This window comes from Chelonia mydas, chromosome 5, assembly GCF_015237465.2.
Source record: "Chelonia mydas isolate rCheMyd1 chromosome 5, rCheMyd1.pri.v2, whole genome shotgun sequence".
Taxonomy (NCBI): Eukaryota; Metazoa; Chordata; order Testudines; family Cheloniidae; genus Chelonia; species Chelonia mydas.
Window position 1 is genome coordinate 111820612 of NC_051245.2, and position 18295 is coordinate 111838906.

The 18295-nt window shown below is 42.6% G+C and overlaps 1 long non-coding RNA gene across 4 annotated transcripts in view; it reads left to right on the forward strand.

The window, feature by feature from the left end:
- The window catches only part of LOC122465910, a 93703-nt gene that overhangs the window by 789 nt on the left and 74619 nt on the right, over positions 1–18295 (forward strand). For 2 of the 4 annotated variants that reach the window (XR_006291051.1, XR_006291052.1), the window contains exons 2-3: positions 9412–9466; positions 9775–9822. The exons of 1 other annotated variant lie outside the window; for it this stretch is intronic. This is a non-coding gene — a long non-coding RNA (uncharacterized LOC122465910). The remainder of the gene's footprint in view (positions 1–9411; positions 9467–9774; positions 9823–18295) is intronic. One more of the 4 variants, XR_006291053.1, reaches the window with a different exon arrangement.

The window sequence follows — 18295 nt, forward strand, 5'->3', positions numbered from 1 at the left end:
AGTCACAAAGCAGTTTCATTTCAGTAGCTACTTTTCAAAGTTTAGTATCCTGCATATTTATTCCACCCCCTCAATAATGGATGCACAATCTGTCTGACTCTTCCCTATTTTGATTTTAAGCTTCTTTTTTTTTAACAGAGCACTGTCTTAGAAATAACCCATTGTATGTAATAGAAAAAGCAGTGCCAGCTCTAGGCAGCAACACTGAGAATATCAGGGTCTGGTTAAATTGTTCACTGTGAATTTTCCTGAACTGGGAGGGAGTGTTTACACACTTCACTAATACATATATGTTACTATGAGGTTTTCTAGATAGTGGTGCAGGACATCCCCCAAAAGGCATTAGGGATTAATGCAAGAAATTCATGTTTTTACTTTAAGGCTAACTCTCTGAATAATGAACAATAACCAGTTCTGAATACAGTTTTGTAAAATCAATAATAAGGGTCTGATCCCACAAGGGCTGGGCAGCTCTCGTGCAGCAGCTTGCCATGGACTGCCATGATAAGGTGACAGTCAGTTCACTAGGTTTCAGCCAGATCCATACTGAAATCCAGCATCAGTTTGTGTTCTTGGTTTCATCATCATGTGAGGCTGATGTAATGTGTATCTTTGCAATTTACCAATACCTGTTGTTAACCATGCATTGAGATTACTGATTAGATATGTACATGTGCAAAATTGCGCCCATAAGGTTGCACAGCTGAGTACATATTACTCATCATGACTGATCCTTTTTACTGGTTTCCGAAATTTTAGTAGAGGCAGAAGAAGCATTCTGCTTTCATAGATTATAAAGCTGGAAGGGATCAGTGTGATCATCTAGTATGACCTTCTGCATAACACAGGTCAGCGGACTTCCCTGAATGAATTCCTGTTTGAACTTGAGAGTAATCTTTTAGAAAAACATCCAATCTTGATTTAAAAATTTCCAGTTATGGAAAATCTACCACAACCCTTGGTAAAGGTGTTCCAGTGGTTAATTCCTTCACTGTGTTTTTTTTTTTTAAATCTTGTTTCTAGTCTGAATTTGGCTAGCTTTAACTTCCAGCCATTGGATCTTCTTATACCTTTTATCTGCTAGATTGAAGAGCCCTGTATTAAATTTCTGTTTCCCACATGTAGGTACTTATAAACTGTGATCAAATCATCCCTTAAACTTCTTGTTGTTAAGATGAACAGATTGAATCTTTCACTATAAGGCTTGTTTTCCAATCCTTTAATCATTCTCGTAGCTATTCTCTGAACCCGCCAATTTATCAACTTGCTTCTTGAATTGTGGACACCAGAACTGAACACACTATTCCAGTAGCAGTTGCACCAGTGCCAAATACATAGGTAATATCACCTCCTTACTCATGCTTAAGATTCCCCTGTTTATCTATTCAAGGATTGCATTAGCCCTTTTTAAGCAGCCCACCAAGGTTTGAATGTCATAATATTTCGAGGGAAAGGTAATGTGATTTGTTTACATCTGTCAAGCGTTTTCCCCCCTTAAATGTATTTTCCATTGAATTAGGGTAGAGATGTAGATTCTTCAAGGAGCTTTCATATTCTTTTTTTTAAGGCTTTTTATGGTTCTCCCCCACCTTATTTATTATACGATTTCCGAGTTCTACAAAGTGTCTGAATATGATAACTCAGAGCCAAAATGTCTTTGGCATTAAACATTTGTATTTTTCACATTGAGCATTTATAGTTTGCAACTATGGTCTGCGGTACCTGGCTTTTGATATTCAACAATTTATTTTCAAGAAAACATATTGCACAGCAATAAAGTTCTGCTTATTATTAACCTTGCTCAAAGTGCAGTCTGCTCTTCCTTTTCTCCTCTTGCTCTCACTTTCTCTTTTTATTTTAAAAAGGCTAAATAAATGAATATGACATTTTAGAACCGTAAGATCTTGATGTAACTGCAAGGTAGGACTTTGGATACAGAGGGACGTCTTTTCGCATTTAATTAATTCTTTTCCCTGACATTTCTCCCATCATGAGGCAAATTTGTTTGTGGTGCTTAACCTTTAAGTATTATATCAGTTTTCTTAGGAGTCATGCAGTGGTCAGAAGCATCTGGATAAAACAACATGTAACCTCTCTCCTAACTTGAATCTGATGAAGTGGGGACACCCCCACGAAAGCTTATGCTCCAATACGTCTGTTAGTCTATAAGGTGCCACAGGACTCTCTGCCGCTTATCCTAACTTGGTAATCAGAATAGGGAATATTTTTCTCTCTCTTCTTTATTACTATTGCCCAAGCAAGGAGAAACTAACATGAGCATGTACAGTAGGTGCAAAGAGAACAAAAATTAGGAGCTCAGAATTTATGTCCCAGTCTGTGTTCTCTCTCTCTCTGTTTCTAGTCTTAAAGAGGGGAAGAGGGGGAAAAAAAAAAAGCTTTGTTGAAATAGTTACAGTTGTATAGTTTTCCATAATCTTTATATTTCTGCCATCTGCTCCTAACATAGAAAGGTGGATTAATATATTTTCCCACCCTGAAATCATTTAGTAAAAACATAGTACAGTAAAAGCTGTCAGAGTCATCTTGATAAGGCTACATGTTGATTGTGTCCAGCTCCATGGAGGAAATGTGTAAATTACCAGGGGTAGAAGGGGAGGTGGTAGTTTGCAGGACCAGCCTTAGGGGTGGGCGACCCGGGTGACCGCCCAGGGGCACCAGTGGTCAAAGGGGCGCAGAAGTGTAGTGTCAGGAACTGCTCCGGGCTGGCAGAGGAGTGTTGCATGGGGGGGCACACAGATTTCTCCCTGCTTCCTCCTGGGAGAGGAACTGGAGGTGGGGAGAGTGGAGTGGTGGCACACAGACACGGCTCACCCCCTCAATGTTCCTCTGTGCCCCCCTTGGGGTCTGTGTGTGTGTGTGTGTGGGTGGGGGGAGTGAGGAGCCACGCCCACAGGGCCAAGGGCACCAAAATACAAGGTCGCCCAGGGTGCCATTTTCCCTAAGGCTGGCCCTGGTAGTTTGGATAATCACTGAGCAGCTATTGATGCCACTTCACAGTGCATGTGGTTCGGTATTCACTCTGTGTAAGTGTGTGCGCTTGGGGGGTAGATGGCAATAGGGAGGGAACAGGATTTTTTGCTTTGTTATCAAATGGCATCTAACACTGTTGACCACTGAAACAATGACATCAAGGCAAGGAGCGGTGAATTGTTGGTTATATTGCAGCAGTGTCTGGAGGGCCCAAGCAAGCTCAGGCTTCCACTGTAAGAGAGAGTTCCCACCCTAACGAGGTTACACTCTAAAGAAGCAAGACAAAGAGTCGGAGAGATGAAGTATTATTCCCATTTTATGGAGAGGTATCTAAGGCACAGAGAGACTTCTTTTGCCCAACATATAAACAGTCAGAGGTGGAAATTCAACTCAGGTCCCCTCAGTCCCAGTCTAGTGTCTTAACCAAAAGATCATTGTTCCTCAATAATGTCTTTTTAGCCCAGTGTGTTCTGAAAATCTGCAAGGCTCCTGCCCTGCAAAGATGTATGCATGTGAATAACTTTACTCCTGGGGATAGTTTTACTCAGTCTCATTGGGACTATTGCATGTATTAAGAGTTTGCAGGATTCAACCCCAAGCTTCATTGGGAAAATGTTACTTCAACAGTATCTTCTAAAGGGATGGCATGAGTACTCAAGGCAGCTGTTTAATGTTCTTCACCTTCATTGTGAGTTATTTGTATACGTGCACTTTGTGGCAAATCATTCTGATTTATTTCAAATTTGAAAATAGTATTTGATGCTTTTTTTTCTCCAGAGTGCTTTGCAGGCATTATGAAAACCTGGGGATAATACTTGTAGTATCTACGCACCTTAATGTACCCTCCAACAGTTGAGAGAGAGAATTTGGTATACTTGAAGTTTCTAAGCAAGTGAAAAGAAAAGGAGGACTTGTGGCACCTTAGAGACTAACAAATTTATTTGAGCATAAGCTTTCGTGAGCTACAGCTCACTTCATCGGATGCATTCAAGTGAGATACTCCAGAAAATTTACGTCTGTTAACTTACTAGAACTATGCATTTTCCTGCAATATAAGTTCATAGAAAAAAATCCAGGAAGGACCTCTTTGGTCATCTCATCTGACATAACAGAGGTGTCACAATTCAGGGTAACTGCACCTGTATTGCCCCCTCTTGGTTCACTCCAGGAGTTCCCAGTTAGGTTGCAGGTCTCCACCTATCACCATGTCCCTTGTCCCATTCCTATCTGACTGGGGGTTTTATACTATATCCCCACCCAACAAGTGTCCCTGAAGGTCAGTGTCTGTGCTGTGCTTTCTGAAGGCTACGAACAGTTTATTGCCAGCAGTTACCACATAGCTCTTTAGAAGCAAGCATATTCATTGTTAAGGTAAAAGCAAAACTCAGGAAACATAATGAAAACAGATTTAAATGCACACTAAACATAACAGAAGTCATCCATCAGTTTTATGGGACCCTAGTAGGCCAAAGTCTTTCCAACCCTTCTGCAAGGGTTGGGGTCCCCCCTAGGACACAAGGTTCCATCTGTTTGTTGTATCAGAAAGAAGACCCCAAGTCAGTTTAAACACATCCTTTTTATGCCAAAAGCTCTTTTTTTGTCTGTTTTGTCTCTGGAAAACCCAGTTTGAACTAGTATATGTGAGCCTCCCCACGGGTGGTACCTCTCTGGAGGTGTTTTCAACATAAATGTTTCACCTTAATCACCCTTGTCCCTCCCCACCTCACACACACAGACTGCTTTGAGTTCCTAGAGGAATTGCGGTAACCCTTCCCTCTGGAGATGCATACCATCCCTAGCCCACAATGATCCATAAACTTAACACAATACGGTCCCCAAAAGATAGCGCATGGGATTGCAATATCTGTCACATCAGGCCCTAGAATTTCACTCCCTAATCCCTGCCGTGGAGCGAATTACTCTTCCCTACTATGAAAGCACATTTTAAAATTTAGATACTAGGGAATTTATGGAGGTACCAGCTATTTGGCCTGAAATACACATACTGTGGGCCTGAATTGATCACTGGTATAAATTGGTGTCAACTACATTAACTTCACTGCACCTGCTTATACTAATGGGAAGTGTGACTACAAATTTGGTACAGTTGGAGAGGATGCAAATTGGATTTTATCCTGCAAGCTATCGGACACTTCTTGAGAGGCGACAAGCATGCTCAACTCACATGAACCAGTGGGAAGTGAGGGCACTCAGCTTGTCTCAGGAAGCCCCCTTTTCCCTGGAGGATCAGGCCCATGGAAAAGTTACAGTGAAAGATACATTACTTTTCTGTAACACTTGGGGAAATTGTTCACCGTGATAGTTATTGTGGAGGGTGCCCCTTCTGCACTGTGGAAAAGGCACTTATTTATTATTTATACAGAACTGTAGTTGTCCCTAGCACATTACAGAGCAAATGAAAAGACAGGCCTCTGCTCTGAAGAGTTTACAATCTAATTCAGACATCACAGCAATAACTCAAAAATGGGGTGTGTGCGTTGGTGAGAGGTAGGTAGGTTTGTAGTTAGGCAGTGGGTGTTAGGTGTGGGACTCAGATGACTTCTCAGATCTTCCTGGGAAAGGGATTTGCAAGCAGATTACAAATATTAACATTGCTTTTTCTTTTGTGAAACTACTGAGGTATTTTGCCTGGCTTAAAGGGACATCATCAACTTGAAGTCTACTCAACAAAAGCTACACCTACTGCTGACTCTCTCTGACAGTTGTGGGTCTTCAATTTCATTTTTCTACATTTTAAAATGATTTACTCTCCTCTGTTTCTGCATGGAAGATGCACACAAACAATGGGGCAATGACTTACCAGACACAGGGGAAACAATGAAACTAACTACACACATGCTGTGCTGTCAAATGCACAAAATATACTAGAAGAACTGGAGAGAAATATTTTTTTCTCTGATCTCTTTCAATCATATTATTCGTAGGTATTACTTCTGATGTTAGAGAGCAAAAAAAATTAGATTATTTTTTTTTAAAGTTGATTGTGTCCCTTTAATATTCAGTAACAACAATAGTATTGAAAATTCTATCATAAAACCAGGCCCTTCTGATTATAGTCTTGCTTTGACCTGCAGTTAAATTCTGGCATGACTGTTAGCAGCCAAGATTCTTGTGAATTGCTAGAGTGAGAGATGCAGACAAAAGGCATCACAAGGTTTTGGATGGTGGACAGCATTTGTTTTAGCTCCAAGGAGTCTTGTGACAATGAGCCCAGTAAAATCAGGTTAAATTGAAGTTGAAGAGGGAAAAGGCAGGATGGTAATCAGAATGATGAAAATTTAATGTCCAGTATCTTTCTCACCAAGCCTTAAAGAAAGTGCATATAAATCCTTTGGATAGATGGGGCTCCCATCTTTCTCGTGATACATAACATTAGTTTGAATTGCCAGTAATTCATGTAAAATCATTCTTTAAATTGGTCACTAATCCCACAGGTCAAGCTAAAAAAATAGTAGGCCATTTACCAGACATGTTAGGGTGCTTTCAGCATCCTGAATAGTCTGTCCCTGGTGGTAGGACTGTAAATCACAGGTGACTGTGTGTTACCGGGCCCCCTCTGCACCTGACCACAGAGGATACAAGTCTGTTACAGCAACCACCTACACAGCGTTGGCTTTTTAGCGTAGGCTATGGCCCCATTTCAATCCCTGGTGCATCAGTCAAGATGGTGTCTCCCACATAAGGGGGAAAGAGCCAAGGCTGTTTAGTTGGGCTTGTAATAAACTCATGTCCTCTGTGGACTGGGCACGGAGGGGGACCTGTACCATTGATCAGTGGATTACACCACATCAGTAGCAAACAACCGAGGTAAAAGGATGCCATCTCTGTCAGAATGTTGCTGTTTTTTTAAAAGCAGATTTTTAAGTCTAACGATAATTAACAAAAATTGAATTTGAGGAATTGAAATAAACATTTGGGGCAATTAACACTAAAAACAAAGTCTCTGAGTATACCTTCTCTTATGCCATGTAAATGCTCTACTGACTTAGACACTGTTGCAACCACAGCGTATGAACGTAGAGGCACAATAAATGATATGTCTTGAGGGATTTATACATTGATGAGCCCTGAGTGCACACAGGGGCCCTAATCCTGCATGTGACTCCATGTGGACAGACCTCGGTGTCTATGTGGAGTCCTTCGTTTCCAGAAAGGGTGAACATAGTCCCATAGGAATCTGGTCTGTCCAGCAGTAGTTGTAATGTAAGCATTTCCCATTTATATGCTAACTGGAAAGAAATTAGGTGACAGAGCAGCAGGAAAGAAAGTAAACAGGGGAGGGGAAATACGTGAGAGCAGAAATGAAAAGTGGTTATGAGACAACTGCTGTCACGATATTATCCTTGAAGAATTACCCCTAATTTATCATTTTATAGAGATCTTGCAGACCAGTAATTACTGAGGGTTCTTATTTAATAAAGGTGAGAGCACATGGGAGAATTCCTACTTACCCTGTTCCCATTGCCTCCTAGTGGAAATATATGGCTATGAATTCAAATATGAATCTAGGAGAGCTAGGTAAAAAGAACAGTTGAAAACAGATGGCAATAGTTATTACTGGCATATTCCCAGTTGGGGGCTCTACCATTTAGAAACAAGCATCTGTTCTACTTCCCCAGTGCAAAGTGGTTCTAACTCAGAGCTGTTAAAAATATGTAAGTTGCTGTTTTATTCATTTTTTGGTGTTTACTGACTTTAATGACTTATATCCAATGAAAAGTACAATGTTTACCCAAGTGGCAATGGACTCAAAACACAGAAATACAGGTCTCTCTGATGCAGAACCTTGGATTGTAGAACACATAGGTATAGCTTTAAAAAAACCCTCTTAAACTGGAAAAAGGGGGATAAAAGGCAGAAGCCGTAGCAATCTGAGTCCTGTCTCTCTAACACTTGTACTTTCTTTAAGCATCCTTCTCTTTCCTGGAGCTATCAATAGATTTTTGAGTCTAAAGAGAACATGCATTTAACTGCTTCAGTGCTTGCCCAACCTAACCTGTACTGTATGTGGATTCAAACAAGTGACGGGTGCATCTCAAAAGGTCTGGGGCTAAATTTTGATTTTAAGCTACAGCCCCGATTAGACAGTGCTACTGAGATCATTTCCCCCCTCCACTGCCCAGCAGAAGCTCCCAGAGACACTGTGCTTACAGGAGGCACTTCAGCAATCTGGGAGGAAAGCAGCTACTGCTAAACCCATTTCAGAGGATGCAGCATCCACTCTTATGAGCACAGAGCACAAGGGTATATCAGCCAGTGTGGAGGGGAGATGGGGCCACTCTCCATTCCTCCCTGCCCCCTTTGGTGTTTCTGGTACCACCAGTGATTAATGGAAACCCCTCTAGTCTTCTTGGCTGGGAAGGCTCAATGTGGGCCTGAAGTTGGTTCTCATTTTATCCAAGATGGACTTTAAAATAAGCTTGAGCTTATTAAAGTGGTGGCTGGGGGAACCTACTTGTAGCAGAATATATCCTGACTATATATGTTTTTAGCTCCATCGAAGATCTGCTGCACACACTATTCAAAACCCAGATTTTAAAGAGAATTCCTCTGAATATATCTGTACACTTTCAGCCGCAACAGCTTACAGCAGGCAATAAGTCATGTAACCTTAGTTTGTTGTGTGTGTGACTGAAATCATGGTGATTGTGCTCCTAGGCCTGGGCTGCAATCTGGCACCTAGACCTGTGTGGGTGCAGGGGGACCTTGGTTGATTTGGTTGCAGTAATACCTGCATGACCAGAATTCTTTCCGATTACTTTGAAACTAATACTTTGCGGGCACCCAATTTTTGGAACGTTTGTGCCCAGGACATGGAGAATGCGATAGATTTGTTGACTAAATGGTATTGTTAATATGCTTGCAGATTCTGATAGGGGTAGATGGAGTTGTGTTTACGTGGCTACCTTTTTCTTTATGAAAGGTGGGAAGGTAGCAATGGATGACTGCTCATCTGCTTTGAGTATTCTTTCATGTAAGGTCTGACAGGGCTCTGTTGTCTGATCCCTTCTGTTCACTGTCTATAAAACGTGTTGAGGGAGCTTTTGAGATGGTTTACACTGCAGGGCTATCCGTTTCAAGATGATACTCTGTTGTTGGCCATTGGCCTATGGGTGCTTGGCTTTCCCAGTGCCTGGCTGAGTATGGCTTAGCTAGCTCATTAAAGCTGCATCCTGGTGAGGCAGAAGTAATGCTGGCTGGCTGAGGGGAACCAGACGATATGATGGAGGTCATAGATACTACTTCAGTTCAGTAGTTTGCCTACCTATTGTTAACCCACTTCAAGCCCTAAGGATCCTGTTGAATGTATAGCTGTTTATGGATTCAGGGAACAGCAGAGGTCAAAAGTGCTTCAATCTGTCTTGCACTTGTTGAGGAGTTCGGTATCCTTTCTTTCAGATGCCAGCCTCAAAAGGGTGATCCTTATCTTTGATGCCTGGAGACTGGATTACTGGTATGTGCTATTCCTCAGGCAACTCTGAGGTTTCTCAAACTACAGCTTTACCCAGATTTTATTTGGGGAGGTTATTGGAGAGATGGGATGGGGTTTGAAAGAGGAGTTATTTTGCTTACTCTAACATAGTTTTGACTGATATTAAATGGTGTTTTTGATTGTCAGTGTACCTACAGGCTGGCTGATAGGCACATTCTATATATGGAAGTACGATTAAATAAAAACAAATACTTAAATGTTTTCCATTTGAAATATTTTGTATCCATGACATGTACTCTCTTTTATCCCTGCTTTTGGAATCCCCCCAGAGGTAGCAGCATCTTGAGGATAATGCCAGGCACGACCTGCTCCATAAGGTAGGCTTGTTTGCTTCTTGAATTAACTAGCCTCTCAAAGTACACAGAAACAATGGTCTCCTAGAGACCCATTAGCATCCCCTTATTCTGGGAAGGATCACTTTACATTTAGAACAGCACGCTTTTTGGGTATGTGCTATGGCTGCTGCCTTCTTTCCTGCTATGTAAAGAAACTGTTTTCTCATGGAAACATAATTGGTATCAAAGTATTTGGTGAAAAGAATTCTGGTCATGCAGGTATTACTGCAACGAGTTAAATTTGTGGATTGATTGTGGGTCAGTAGCATTCACACCCATACTGGCCAGTGACAAAAGCTACCTATTGCGACATATAACTTTGATTTTACAGCAGCACCAATCACTATAGTTTCCTCAATGTTAATACAACAGTCATATATGGAGTGCTTGTGTTACTGTTCTTCCGAAAAGCACCTGTATACAATCATGACTAATTTGCTCACACAGTTACTGCCACTTGTAAATGCCCTCATAGAAACTCCATATGAAAATGGCCAATTGCACATATACTTGTTATTTGCACGTGCAATTGCCATGACTGTGTTCACACTGATGGCAATTAGCCATGAAAATGTATGTGTATATTTGCATACACACATTATATATGCATGCAAATTCTATATAAAACCTTGTCCATGATACGCAAAATAGCTCAGCTTTTAAATCCAAAAGCTGCCTTATTCTGCAGTGTTTTTAGTGGACTGTACATACAATCATGGTGGAGGTGGACATGGTCTGTAATACTTTGTTTACAAGAATATCTTTCTGGTAATTGATGTCCTACACCCCAATGAAGTCTGTTTTCAATTTTCTGTTTGGCAACACTGTGCACTCTGGGTTTCAATCTATATTCTTCTTTGTCAAACAGTTGAGTTGGTTCAGAAGAGTGTGAGATGCCTCTTCTGTCTGCATTACTGCAGCTGCATTGTTTTTATTTTTGAACTGGGTTCATATTAGTTCTAATAAGAGATGTAGATGCCTCAGTAATATGTTACAGTACTTGTCTTTGGGCTGTGTACATGCAATGTTGCATCAATTGAACTAAAGCTGCGATTTTTAAATTGATTTAGTTAAAGCAGCTCAAAAACTTGTGTGCACACTCTTATTTCAGCCAAAGGGAGGCTTATTTTCTTTTAGTTAAAATTGATTAGTAACAGGCTTAAGCTAAACTGAAATAAGCCATTTTTAAATTGAAATCAAAGTGTCTACAAAGGTGTTTATACCTGTTTATCTAATTTGGTTTGAAAACTAATTTAAGTTAAACCAGTGCAACTTCTGTATGTAAACAAGATTAAAGATGCATTGTTGGTCTGACACGTATAGCTGTCTCATGTCGATAACAATACCCTTGCAGTTTGTCCAGTTTATGCCAGCAGCATTAAGAATATTAGAGTTACAAAACCTAGCTGGTTTAGTTGAATTTGTTTTTCATTTGCCCGGTTCATTTGAGAGTTTTGCAGCTAATTTCAGAAGAGTTGTGTCCAAACTCTGATCTCCATACAGTGAGTAAAGAATGCACAAGAATATGCTGTGTGCGTAACAGCATTCACCACAGACTGTCAGCAGATTTTGAGACTGGGACTTTCAGCACTGGAATCTGGACTTCCACTTGAGCTACTGAAATAACTCAATTAGCAGATGGCAGTAGTAGGTTGTTATCTGCAATGTGTAATGTGTGTGTATAGCCAGAAGAGTGGACCAAAACACACTTCACAAATATATCATACATGCGTGCTTCTTTTGCGTAGATGTGGAACTTACACAAAACCTAGGATATAAGTCTTGACTCAAGTGCACAGCTCAAACATTCTCTATAATGGGCAGAATCAAATGGTGGGATTTAAATCTGGATTTTGCACCATCTAGTTTGGGAGTGTTCAGATTCAAGGTTTTGTTTGTCCATTTTAGAAACATGAAGTGTATTATGAGGCGTTTGGTGCAGGTTCACCTCTGCTGTTATAGCATGTGCAATGCTATGATGACCCTATTATTTGACAAGTTGTAATACTGTGCTAGAGACTGAAGAGTGAGCAAGACAGAAAATCAGGCTATAAAAATCACCATGGCCAGATGATCATTAGTGCCTATAAATGATGATGAGGACATTTTAAAAGCAGGAATAAATAGGTAGGCTATATATTTGAATGGCTGTCCAAAATAGTAAGATCTACCTGCATGCAAATGCATGGGCAGAGCCAAGTGAATAACTTGTAATAAATAATGTAGAGTTTTGAGTCTCTTTTTATTCATGTGTATGAACAGATTGCCACTCTCTTCAATGTATTTGTTGTTTGAAATTATTAGTCAAATTTCTTCCTTTGCATTCCTAACTCTGACTTGCACTTTGAATTTTCAGCAGCTACTTACGATAGATCAGCTGAACCCATGGTGTTGTTTCTGTCCTGGATTGGATGGGTGAAACTCTCTTAAGATCAGGTTTCTGGTGTGAATGCTTGTGGAAGGTGCATTTACTTTCATGAACATTAAAACAAATGAGCCTAATGTATTTCACTAATGCTCAGGGTGCAAACAATTGCACGAATCTTCACAGAAAGAGTACACAAGAGGGCTGTGAATATGGCGAGTGTGAATTCAGTCTAAAATTCAAATGAATGCCGCTAGGATTTTTTCCCTCCACAAATCTCCCAGCTTTCTGTGTTTGACCTCTCTGCGTTATCACTGGAATTCAGTGCACTAAGACTAGAGCTTAGCAGTGTGCAGAAGAAGCAACAGCTTTCCATTCACTACAGTTTGCAAATGAAAAAAATAGAGCAAGAGCTTGATTCACAGCCACAGGTGCAAATGGCACTGACACTCTTGTAGATCACCAATAGAAGGGATAGATGGCAGATGTTCTGCCTCATGCTCTGGGCTGTGCTAGTGGAATCCAGTGTGACTCATGGTTGAATCTACACCTAAATGTTAGGTAGGAGGCTGTTCTTTAAAAAGCTCTGAAGACCTACCCGCAGGGTTCCTTACCCCTCCTATAAGCTAACCATTTTGTCAATGGTATTGGAGATGAGCTTCAGAATTAATCCTGGTACATACCCGTGGCTCTTTCTTGATGCCCACAATGTGTCAAATTCTGTGGTCCTTAATCAAGTAAAACTCCTATTAAAGTCACTGCTGCAGCAGCCTTCGCTCCATTTTGGCATTGTGCCTTTGCTTTCCAAATTCAGGCTTGGTTATCCTGGGCCAGTGGCACTGGCATTATGTCTAATTGTGTGTCTGTCAGAGCTGGGGCTGAATAGACAAGCAGACTGATGCAATTCCAGAGTAAGCAGAAGCTACTTATGGATTGACCTCACCAAGTGACTCAGGTGGTTCCTGGAATGTTTTGTGGAGTCTGTATTGTGAGTAATACTGATCTTTCCATTTCCCACTGATCTTCAAGGCGTTGCTGTCATTAACCCTGAAGGGAAGCCCAAAAGATCTCCAGTTTGGTTGTAGTGGGGAAATTGTTTGAGATCAGCTTTGATTATCAGTTTAAATTGGCAAGTTGTGTGATACTAACGAGGTAATAGTGTAGTGTAGTGTTGTTTGTTTGTTTGTAAGAAAACACTGTAGTTTTCTAGCACCTTGTATTTATCTTTATTTCTAGGCTTTCCTACAGCACTCATCACAGTTGAACCTTAGGGCTTTGTCTACTCAAGGAAATTTACCAACATTGTTATACTGGTAGAATGCTACTGGTATAACTCCCCATGTGGACATTCTTACTCCACAGTGTTCATACGAGGAGTTATACCGGTATAACTACATTGGTATAGTTATGCTGGTAAATTTCCACATGTAGCGAGTCCCTTAGCAGCTCATAGCCATTGTGATATTTGTTGTTGCTCTTAAAAACCACTGTTCACTTGCTTTCATAAAGTGATAAGAACATAAGAATGGCCCTACTGGGTCAGACCAAAGGTCCATCTAGCTCAGTATCGAGTGGTGAGCTGGAGCCGGTTTGCACCGGTTTGCTAGAACTGGTTGTTAAATTTAGAAGCCCTTTTAGAACTGGTTGTTCCGTGAGGGACAACCAGTTCTAAAAGGGCTTCTAAATTTAACCGGCCAAAAGTGGTGCTTTAGGTGCTGACTCCATGGGTACTCCAGCCCTGGAGCACCCAACCGGAAAATCTGGTGAGTGCAGATCACCCACCAGCAGCTCCCTGCCCCACCCCCGGCCCCAGCTCACCTCCGCTCCGCCTCCGCCTCCTCCTCCTCCACTGAACGCGCCACCCCGCTCTGCTTCTCCGCCCCCCAGGCTTCCCGTGAATCAGCTGTTCGCATGGGAAGCTGGGGCGGGTTGAGAAGCAGGCGGCAGCTTCGCACTCAGGCCCAGGGAGGCGGAGGTGAGCTGGGGCTGGGGGGAGGGGGGCGCGAGGAGGGCTGCCCGCGCTGCAGCAGGTAACCCGGTGGGGGGGCGCGCAGGGGAACCGCTCCTCGCCCCAGCTCACCTCTGCCACCCTGGGCCTGAGCGCGAGCCGCTGCCTGCTTCTCAGCCCTCCCAGGCTTCCTGCCAAACAGCTGATTTGTGGGAAGCCGGGGGAGTGGGGGGTGGAGAAGCAGAGCAGGGAGGCACGTTCAGGGGCGGAGGCGGAGCGGAGGTGAGCTGGGGCCAGGCGTGGGGCGGGGAGCTGCCGGTGGGTGCTCTGCACCCACCGAATTTTCCCTGTGGGTGCTCCAGCCCCGGAGCACCCACGGAGTTGGCGCCTAAGGTGCCACTTTTGATGTGATCAGTGGGGGAGCGGCTGCTCCCCCTGGTCCCCCCCAGCTACTCTCCCCCACCCCTAGGAGCCAGAGGGACCTGCCGGATGCTTCCTGGGAGCTGCCCCAGGTAAGCATCGCCTGGACTCCCCACCTCGCCCCCCGGCAGGTGCCTCTGGCTCTTAGGAGTGGGGTGGGCACTGTGGCCCACGAGACCCTCCTTCCTGGTTCTGGGGGCAGACAGGGGAGGGGGGTGGATGGGGCAGCGGTCCTGGGGGGGACACATCAAGGAACGAGGGGGTTGGATGGGGCAGGAGTCCCGGGGGGCAGGGTTGGGCAATGACCCCCTCCTGAAGTGAGGAGGGAACCAGTTGTTAAGATTTTGGCAGCTCATCACTGCCAGTATCCTGTCTTCCGACAGTGGCCAGTGCCAGGTGCCCCAGAGGGAATGAACAGAATGGGTAATCATCAAGTGATCCATCCCCTGTTGCTCATTTCTTCTGGCAAACAGAAGCTAGGGACACCATTCCTGCCCATCCCTGACTAATAGCCATTGATGGACCTATCCTCCATGAATTTGTCTAGTTCTTTTTTGAACCCTGTTATGCTCTTGGCCTTCACAACATTCTCTGGCAAGGAGTTCCACAGGTTGACTATGTGTTGTGTGACGAAATACTTCCTGCTGCCTATTAATTTCATTTGGTGACCCCTAGTTCTTGTATTATGAGAAGTAGTAAACAACACTTCCTTATGTACTTTCTCTACACCAATCATGATTTTAGAGACCTCAATCATATCTCCCCTTAGCCGTCTCCTTTCCAAGCTGAAAAGTCCCAGTTTTATTAATCTCTCCTCATACAGAAACAGTTCCATACCCCTAATAATTTTTGTTGCCCTTTTCTGAGACTTTTCCAGTTCCAATATATCTTTTTTGAGATGGAGCGACCACATCTGCACACATTATCCATTTGGGCGTACCATGGATTTATATAGAGGCAACATGATATTTTCTGCCCTATTATCTATCCCTGTCTTAATTATTCCCAGCATTCTGTTCACTTTTTTGACTGCCGCTGCATATTGAGTGGACGTTTTCAGAGAACTATCCACAGTTGACTCCAAGATCTTTCTTGAGTGGTAACAGCTAATTTAGACCCCATCATTTTATATGTATAGTTGGGATTATGCTTTCCAATCCAATGTGCATTACTTTGCATTTATCAACGTTAAATTTCATCTGCCATTTTGTTGCCCAGTCACCCAGTTTTGAGAGATCCTTTTCTAGCTCTTCGCAGTCTGCCTGGGTCTTAACTATCCTGAATAGTTTTGTATCATCTGCAAATTTTGCCACCTCATTGTTTACCCCTTTTTCCAGATCATTTATGAATATGTTGAATAGGACTGGTCCCAGAACAGACCCCTGGGGGACACCACTATTTACCTCTCTCCATTCTGAAAACTGACCATTTATACCTACCCTTTGTTTCCTATCTTTTAACCAGTTACCAATCCATGAAAGCACCTTCCCTCTTATCCCGTGGCAGCTTATTTTGCATAAGAGCCTTTAGTGACAGACCTTGTCAAAGGCTTTCTGAACATCTAAGTACACTATATCTACTGGATCCCCTTGGTCCATATGCTTGTTGACCCCCCCAAAGAATTCTGGTAGATTGGTGAGGCATGATTTTCCTGTACTAAAACCATGTTGACTCTTCCTCAACAAATTATGTTCATCTTTATGTCTGACAATATTGTTTTTTATTATAGTTTCAACCAGTTTGCCCGGTATTGAAGTCAGGCTTACAGGCTTGTAATTGCCTGGATCACCTCTGGAGCCCTTTTTAAAAATTGGCATCACATCAGCTATCCTCCAGTCATCTGATACAGAAGCTGATTTAAATGATAAGTTACAGACTACAGTTAGTAGTTCTGCAATTTCACATTTGAGTTCCTTCAGAACCCTTGGGTAAATACCATCTGGTCCTGGTGACTTATTGCTGTTTAATTTATTAGTTTGTTCCCAAACCTCCTCTAATGATAGCTCAATCTGGGACAATTCCTCACATCTGTCACCGAAAAAGACTAGAGCAGGTTTGGGAATCTCCATCACATCCTCAGCCATGAAGACCAATGCAAAGAATTCATTTAGTTTCTCTGCAATGGCCTTATCGTCCTTGAGTGCTCCTTTAGCACCACCACCACCTCATCCAGTGGCCCCAATGGTTATTTAGCAGGCTTCCTGGTTCTGATGTACTTAAATTTTTTTTGCTATGACTTTTTGAGTTTTTGGCTAAGTGGTCCTCAAATTCTTTTTTGGCCTTCCTAATTGTATTTTTACACTTCATTTGCCAGTGTTTATGCTCCTTTCTACTTTCCTCATTAGGATTTAACTTCCATTTATTAAAGGACACCTTTTTGCCTCTCACTGCTTCTTTTACTTCGTTGTTTAGCCATGGTGGCTCTTTTTTGGTTTTTTGGATGACTAATTTCCCTTCCAAGCCCCAGAATGAACAACTGTAGGTGTTCTCTACTGATTACAAAACCATATTACCCAGCAGGTGCAAAAGGGACTTGTGGGGAGGCAAATGGTCTGAGATCTGGATCTTAAGTCAGGAGAGATGGAATATGTTGTTCCCTTCCAGCGAAAACAAAATTCAGGCTAATGAAGATGAAACATTTAGTGCTAGGGGTTGTTTGTATTTTTTACTAGGTTGGTTTGTTTCCAAGGAAATTTTGATAGAATCTCAAGCTGGAACTTTTTCTTATTTGTAGTCTGGATTCATTACAAACTGTTTTATAGAGCTACCATATTAAATATAGATGAAAGGAACTTCACACGGTAAGGTTCCTTCCTATGAATGACAGTTTGAATCCTTTGACAACTGCAAAGGTGGGTAAATGGATATGATAGTATTAGCTTGTGAATTAGATGCACTGTGATCAGCTTTAGATCTCATCGAAAATTGGCCAGGGTAATTTTAGGCAAAGGATTTTGCTCCATAGAGGCCCCCCCTAGAGGCCTTTCTTCTTTGCTCAATACACAGTGCAAAGGGCAATGTGCTTCTTCCAGAAGGGTCCTTCATGGTTCCCAGACCCAGAGGGAAGTAATTTGTACCTTCCGTTTACTGGGTGCACTTTATTTCCCCTTGTGTGCCTTGCAGCTTTGATGGTGGGTGTGCTTTGGACAGCAGTGCCTTGACTCGAACTCCTTGCCCTCCTGCCTGGGTAGGGAAGTCCCAGTCTTGCTCCCTCCTACCCTGAGCCCAAGTCAAGATGCACGGACGCAGTGCAGGGAGCAGTTTTACTCCCCTTCTAGCCCCGCTATGAGGGTCATACTATGGTCTGAAGAGGTCTGACCCTATCTAACCAACCCTCACAACAATCCTCTGAGATGGGTAAGCAGTCTTATCCTTATTTTACACAGGGAGAATGTGAAACAGGGTGGTTAATCCAAGGTCACACAGCAAATCTGTGCCAGAGCTAGGACTACAATCGAGGTCTCCTGTCCCCATACCCATCTTTTAACCACTATATCATGCCGCCTCTCAGGATCCAGAGCAATCTTTCCTTCTCACCTCAACCGCTGCCATCAAATTGTATCATGGTCACAGCAGAGAATTTTCATTTCAGGAAGACCTGTTTCTCTAAAACCGGCTGTGTTGATTTCCTTAAACCCAGAGAAATACATGGCACTGTCTTTACTACAGTCTCTTAAAGGAGAAGCAAGCTTTGTGTGTTGCAAGAAGGAGAGGGTGGTGTT